The sequence below is a fragment of the Phragmites australis genome, chromosome 19 (assembly GCF_958298935.1).
Source record: "Phragmites australis chromosome 19, lpPhrAust1.1, whole genome shotgun sequence".
NCBI lineage: Eukaryota > Viridiplantae > Streptophyta > Magnoliopsida > Poales > Poaceae > Phragmites > Phragmites australis.
The window spans coordinates 7238326-7246506 of record NC_084939.1 but is presented as its reverse complement, the minus strand read 5'-3'; positions in this window follow the sequence as shown (position 1 = coordinate 7246506).

Below are 8181 nucleotides of genomic sequence, written 5' to 3'. Positions count from 1 at the left end.
CGAACCTGGCTGAAACGCTGTATAAATCGCCGTAACGTCTCCCCTTCCTGCTGTTGGACGGCGTGGAGGTCGCACTCCAAACCGGGACGTGCGAACGTGCCCTGAAAGTTGGCCACGAATTGGTGGCACAGGTCATCCCAGGAGCTGATAGATCCTGGGGGTAAGTTCATAAGCCAAGAGCGGGCGGAACCCCTCAAGGCAACATGAAAATAGTTTACCATCACCTTTTCGCTGCCTCCGGTCGCTTGGACGGCCGTCGTGTAGATCTGGAGGAACTCGACGGGGTCGATGGACCCGTCGTACTTCTCCGGCAGCTCGGGGCGGAACTTGGAAGGCCACCTCACCCGGCGGAGCTCGGTGGTGAAGGCACGGCAACCGGTGCCGTACCCCGCAGCACGAGCGGGGGTTCTCGGTGGCGAGAAGCGGCGAGCCGGGGATCCCCGGTGGTCGTGGGCCGGGAGAGAGGAAGCCTGGTCCTCTGCCCCAACCCCCTGCCGGGTCTCCCGCTGACGTTCGAGAGTGACTCGGGCATCTTCGTGGCCCCTCCGCTCGTCAAGGTGCAAACGAAGGTCCCGGGCTTCGGACATGGCCAGGGGGATGGCGCTCCGCCTGGAGACCCCTCGGCCCGTGCGGGTGTTGCCCGCTGAGGAGCCGGCTCTGGCGGCACCGTGCTGAGAAGTGGCGCGAGGACTCCCGGCCTGCACCTGGTGACGAGCAGTGCCGACCAAAGCGACGACATCTTGCATCCACCGGCCTTCCGGAGTGTTTGGCGTGGCCTGAATGGGCGGGTGTCTGAGGAGAGCATGTGCTGCAAGCAACGCGCTCCCTGGGCTGGCCTCACTGAAAGCGAGCCTGCGCCGAGGCGGCACCCGACGTGGTCCAGAGGCGGACCTGGCGGCCGGGGTCCCGACCACCTGCTGGGGGTCGGAAAGTACGTCGGCAGCGGCGGCGATGCTGATGGGCCCAGCGCCTTGATCCCCTTGGGCGGGAAAAACCGCACGCGTGGATGGCGGCTGCCGCGGGCACGCAGCAGCGACGGGGCTTTCTCGGTCGTGGGGCAGCGTTCCGTTACTGGAAGTGGAGCCGGAACGCTGGAGACGGTGCCCACCGGCCATCTTTTCCTGTGGAGAAAAAAGTGAAACAAACAATCCAGGGATATTCCCCCCTACCTGGCGCGCCAGCTGTCGGAGAAGTGAACTCCTGTCGCAGGGATCCCGAGAGACCCCTTTTTAGAGATTCGGCCGGGGGGATGATCCTGGAAAAGCTTGTGTAGGAAATAAGCGGGAACGGAAATAAATGCGATGGCTAGTGGGAGACGATCACCCTAATGCAAGGAAAAGTGGGTACGCCGGGTTTTAGACAGGTTCGGGCCGCACGGAGGCGTAACACCCTACTCCTGTATGAGCGCTATATTTATCCTTGAAGGGGATTCTTCAAGGAGGTATCTGGTTCTAAGGGGAGAACTATTTACAAAGAGCTTGAGGCTCTTATGTTCTAGCTTAACTTGAGCTGGTTCGAGTGTCTGTCGATCTATCTTTGGCCTGGCTCGCCGGAGATTGTTGGTTGTCTGGTCTCTTGGTCGTCTTGTGGTCGGGGGCTGTCTCCTTCTTTTCTTAGTGTTCTCCATCCTTTCCTTTTATAGGTGCGCCGACCTCAACATATCCTGAATGGGAAAGAGGGGACGCGAATGCCAAGGTGCCACGGAGAAAGGCGTAATCATTTCATCTTGGCGAAGTGACAGGGGCGGTGGAGAAATGCGGCGCGCATTCGACCACCAGCCGCTGCGGAAGCCTCGGGGCGCCATGAAAGGGGCCCACCGGGCAGCCTCAGAGGTGCCCGGTGCGCCCACCCTGTCTTGTTCTTCTGCCAGGGCAGGGTGGCAGGCGGAGCGCTTCGATTCTGGCAACGTTATCCCGAGGCACCTGGATGAAACGGGACGGGACCCGTGCATTTAATGGACCCACGCCCCCCTGCCAGTGCATGGCAGGGTCTGACACTGGGGCGTGGGCAGCTGAGAATGTCAGGATGTCAGGATGTCAGACCGCGCGTGCCTATTAAATGCGGCATTGGGCCTTTGACTGGATGACATCCTGACGACGGGACCCTTTGGGTCGTTGAAGGATCTTGCGCGAACCTTCGGGGAACCGAGTCCTCGGGGGCTACCACGTGCAGCCCCGAGCACTCTCTCCCGAGCACTTGAGTGAGACCTTCGGGGAACCGAGTCCTCGGGGGCTGCCACGTGCAGCCCCGAGCACTCTCTCCCGAGCACTTCGGTGGGACCTTCGGGGCACCGAGTCCTCGGGGGCTGCCACGTGCAGCCCCGAGCACTCTCTCCCGAGCACTTAGGTGGGACCTTCGGGGCACCGAGTCCTCGGGGGCTGCCACGTGCAGCCCCGAGCACTCTCTCCCGAGCACTTCGGTGGGACCTTCGGGGCACCGAGTCCTCGGGGGCTGCCACGTGCAGCCCCGAGCACTCTCTCCCGAGCACTTCGGTGGGACCTTCGGGGCACCGAGTCCTCGGGGGCTGCCACGTGCAGCCCCGAGCACTCTCTCCCGAGCACTTCGGTGGGACCTTCGGGGCACCGAGTCCTCGGGGGCTGCCACGTGCAGCCCCGAGCACTCTCTCCCGAGCACTTCGGTGGGACCTTCGGGGCACCGAGTCCTCGGGGGCTGCCGCGTGCAGCCCCGAGCACTCTCTCCAGAGCACTTCCTTCTTAGTATTTGGGCTCTGCAAATCATCGGGGAACTAGGGTGCTCGGGAACCAGAGGCGGCGGCCCCGAGCACCTTCTCCCGGGACTTAGCTTCTTCTTACCTTGCAGGGTGGTGACATGTGGTGGATGGCCGGCCTGGCCTCGGGACTTAGGGACCCCTGGTTCTGAATACACCGACAGCATGTAATATATTTATAGTACTCACTCTTTATTATACCTTGATATGATGAAGCTTGTTGTGAAGGTGTGTTTCGATCATAGGCATAAAACACATGCTCAGACTACTTGGATTGGATTCGTTTTAATCATTGGTGGATGTGGTTGTTGTGGTGCAATGTGGGTTAGCACGTGGCATGTCGAGAGAGGGACATGTGCTAGCTCTTATCTTATCAAATGATTGACCAATTGATTAATTCGAATATAATTTGGACAGTTCCTCACACAAAGAGAGACAAATTTGAATCAATTTTAAAAGAACAAAATTTAGGTGTTAAGATGAATCCACTTTCCATGATCAGCTTAAAATATATTTATTCTTGTTCATATACAAATTCACTTTCATATAATGGATGGTGATATCTATCCATTCAATGTCCTGATATTGACTTTGCTAGTTCAATATGGGTCTACCATAAAAGTTGCTAAAAAATCTCTATGACTGAAAATAACTAGAGCTCACATCACTGAAGAGTAGAGCAATGGAGCATGAATCATGATCATTAAGGACAAACATTTTAAACTTAGTAAATTTTGGCAAGAAAAAAACTTTCATAACATGCATTCACAATAACCATGAGTAGTAAATTTGTGTTAAAAAAGAATACTTGAAGACATATAATACTTGAATATATATAATAGATAAAATGAGTTTATATGCCAGTGAGCTTTTAAGTTTTTTAGCAATATGTTGCTCTGCTAGAAAACATGAGGTTTGTGTTGGTTCTACCAACGTTAATAGCAGATCTGGTTCTGTGATAAAAGAGTTATTGCCAAGAAAGAGTATAATGACACGAGTTAGAAACCAACACTACATAAGAACAATACATTAGTGACAAGTGATAAACGTCATTAGTAACAGGTGCCATACATGTCACTCCGAACGTGTCACTAATGATGACACATTAGTGACGGGTGCGGACCCATCACTAATGATGGTCACAAGTGATGGGTCACAACTGAGACCTATTACTGACATGTGTCATTAGTGATGGGTCTAGATTCAACCCATCATAGATATACAATCACCAGTGATGGATTGGGTCTAGACCCGTTACTGATGTGTGTTTAAAAAACAAAAAAGGAAAGTTTTTCGCACAGGACAAACAAACCCCCACAACCCACTACTTTTTTTTTTTACTTGTGATGACCCCCTGCGGCTCCTGTGGTTGCTCTCACTCGAACCATGCAAATTACACGCCCGTGCATTTTCTGGTATTCGAACCAGTGACCTCCCTCTTGCTCAAAGCTTCCTTACCATCTCACATCATAGTCGTACCAGATGAATACGTCAAAATTTGTTCTTTTGACCTTTCCTGCTCAAATGTTTGGATGATTATTTGGGCATTTATATGACTTCAAATGAAAAGATTATCAACTACAAAGTTGTAGATCTCGTCGAGTTCTATAATGTTCAAATAAAATATGTCTTCATCCAACTCAGTATGAAACAGTTTGTTCAGTAAAACAAACATAACTTTTACATATGGAGTGATTTCAACATTCGACCTCTACTTTCGAAGCTAACGAGGAGGTGCATTCGGAAAAAATACATGTGTTTACACTTGTGCCTTTCTTGACCCCTAAAAAGGACTCAGAAGATCCTCGACAGGACCTCCAAAGTCTTTGGTCGAAAATTGACCTTGTCTAATTTTCTTAAAAAAATTTGGAGCCATAGTGCTACATCTTAAATTAGTGCTACGCATATGCTTTATTAATTCGAGTTACCAAACTCATGGTAAAAATCTTTGAATTTACAATTTTCAATTTTGTGGCCCTATGTGGGGCTTTTTCAATCATTGATACTAATTGTACACTAGATCCAGCAATTTAGATTGTGGTCAAGTGTGTAGTTTCCTTCGACAGTATTTTAGATGTTTATTTGTGCATCTATATTGATTTAAATAAAAAAAGTGATCAACTACAAAGTTGTAGATCTCGTCAAGAGTTATAATTATTATATAAATTTGTATTCATCCGACCCCGTATGAAAAGTTATTTCTGAATTAAGCTATATTTAATCATCAGTGACATATTATAGCTATCACCCGTCACTAATGATATTGACTCATTAGTGACGGGTGATAGCTACACTTGCCACTAATGACTCTATTCAGATTTTTAGTAGCTTTCTGATACTGATCAGAAGGAACAGGGCTGGTCGGAAGATGCCTAGTGGTCGAAATTTTGCTTTGACTAGCTGAGGCTCAGACCAACAACTTGGATTCTCGACTACAGCTTGTGGTACTCTCATCAGTGACAGGTGATAGACACACTCATCACTATTGACTCTATTAAGATTTTGAGTAGCTTTCTGATACTGGTCGCAAGGAACAGGAGCTAGCCGAAACATGCCTACTGATCATAATTTTGATTCGACCAACTGAGCCTTAGACTGGCAACTTGGATTCTCGACCATAGTTTATGCTACTCTCATCAGTGATAGGTGTAGTTATCACCCATCACTAATGATTGATCATTAGTGACAGGTGTAGTTATCACTTGTCATTGATGAACTTGTGACGTGTGTCGTCTCTACTCTCATCAGTGTTAGGTGTAGTTATTACCTATCACTAATGACTCAATTATTAGTGACGGGTGTAGTTATCACTCATCATAGATGAGCTTGTGACGTGTGCTGTCTCTGTCCATCACTAATGACTATACCATCAGTGACGGGTTTTCATGTGAATCGTCACTATGGTCTTTAGTGACATGTGATTTCCTCTCCCGTCAGACATATCATTAGTGACGTGTCTTGACCGGATCCTAACCCAGGGTAACATTAGTGACAGGCCGTCATTGGACCCATTACTAATATAAAATTAGTGACGGTTTCTGTCGGAGGATTAACTCCTGTCGCAGGGATCCCGAGAGACCCCTTTTTAGAGATTCAGCCGGGGGGATGATCCTGAATAAGTTCGTCGGAGAAATAAATGGAAGTGGAAGTGAATGCACGGCCGGTGGTGGGGGATGATCGACCTAGTGCAAAGAGAAGTAAATGCACCGGAGTTTCGACAGGTTCGGGCCGCACGGGGGCGTAATACCCTACTCCTGTATGGATGAAATAACTGTCCTGAGGGAGGTCCCCCGAGGATGTATCTGGTTACAGGAATATTGTGTCTAACTTGATGCTCCTTGTTTCTCGGTAGGAGCTCTACTCAGGCTAGCTCACAATGTCTTTGTCCGTTGGCTTGGTTCGTTGTGGGGTTCGTCTTCTTCGTCTGTTGCGGCACGGTCGACTGCTTGGGCTTGTTCATCTCCTGTGTGCCGACCCTTTTATGCACTCGCCGGCCGCGACATACCCCGAACAGGAAGGAAGGGGCACAAGTTCCAAGACGCCACGACTGAGAGAGACGTCATCATTTCCTCTGGGCGAAGTGCCTGGGGCGGTGGAAAAACGTGGCGCGCGTCCGGTCACTTGTCACTGTGGACGCTCTGGCAATGGGCGCCGTTGAGAGGGCCCACCGGGCAGCCCTAGAGCCACCCGGCGTGCCCGCCCTGTTTTGTTCCTCTGCCACGGCAGGGCGGCAGGCGGAACGCCTTGATCCTGGCAACGTTATCCCGATATACACTGGATAATACGGGACGGGACCCATGCAATTAATAGCCCCACGCCCCTCTGCCAAAGCATGGCAGGAACTAACGCCGCGGCGGGAGCAGTTGGATATGTCAGGCCACGCGCGCTCATTTAATGCAGCCTTGGACCTCTGACGGGCGGATACCTCATCTGTGGGCCCCTTGCGGGCTTCTCTGGGTCGTCGGGGAACCGAGTGCTCGGGGGTACCGTTCACCTCCCCGAGCACTCTCTCCCGGGAATGCCTATCTTTGTCTTCGGGATACCGGGTGCTCGGGGGTACTGGTTACCTCCTCGATGACTCTCTCCCGAGCATTCGCGCATGATCCTCCGGGGAACCGAATGCTCGGGGGCTGCCACGAGCAACCCCGAGCACTTTCGCACAGACCCTTCGGGGAACCGAGAGCCCGGGGGCTGCCACGCGCAGCCCCGAGCATTCGCTCCCGAGCATTCTCACGCTGGCCATCGGGGAACCGTGCGCTCGGGGACTGCGGCGCGCGGTCCCCGAGCACTCTCTCCCGGAACTTAGCTCTTCTGATCGTCAGGGGACTAGGGTGCTCGGGGATGAGCGGGCACTTCCCCGAGAACTTTCTTCCCGGTACTTGAACTCTACGGGTCATCGGGGAACTGGGGTGCTCGGGGACCAGAGACTGTGGCCCCGAGCACCTTCTCCCGGAACTTGGATTTTCCTCATCCCGCAGGAGGGACCTCGTGGGATGGTGACACGTGGCGGACGGCTGGCCTGACCTCGAGACTCAGGGACCCCCGGTTCCTGATACACCGACAGTTTCTAAGCAGCAATCACTAATATAATACCTTCTATATTAATTTCTTACATAGTGAGAGCGCATAGGTCATCTAGCACACAACCAACACATACATGCATAGTGTAAAATAGTATCATTCCAATGATTGATTCTAAATGTTGAATGATTAATTTGTTTTCTTAGGAGAAACAAATATGATTTTTACACTGTTAATAGATATATAAGGGGAGGGGCTATTACAAGCCGTCCCTGCCGGCATCACTAATAACTTCTCATTGATTACCAGCCGATGTCGATTTTGGAACAGGCAACGGTCGACCCTCTCGCCGCTAAATACCACGACACGCCACTCGCAACCTTGTTAACACACACATAATTGCTCCAACCTAAATCACTGTTATTAGCCGGCCGATTCTCCCTAGTCCTAATCGATCAAACCCAGGCATAGCTGCCATATACATGTACACAGACAAGGCGTATCGCGGAGCAACACGTTTGCCATCAATTCGAGAGGATGGGCATGGGCAGAGGGAGGGAGGACCACCAGAACCGGGGCCGGATATGATCCTGCGCGAGATCCACGCATAGCCTCGCGTCGCCGGCGATAGGGACGAGACGAGACGGCCGATTGGTTGCGCGTCATGGGCTGCCGGGCAAGCGGCCATTGCAACTTCCTGCCGGCCGGTCAAAGCAACTACTACTTCGGAGCAGCGGCTTCTTGCCGTACTTGTTGTCGTCGATCTCACTGTAGGGAGCGAAACCAATATTATAAAAGATTTTTGTAAGATTTTATTTATACTATTCATTTTGAGTGTTTTTTAAGATCGAATCTTATAGATTTAATTTCCGCCGAGAGCCGGGCAACTGCAGGCCACGCACGCACGGCTGGGGCTTGCATGCAGCAGCGAT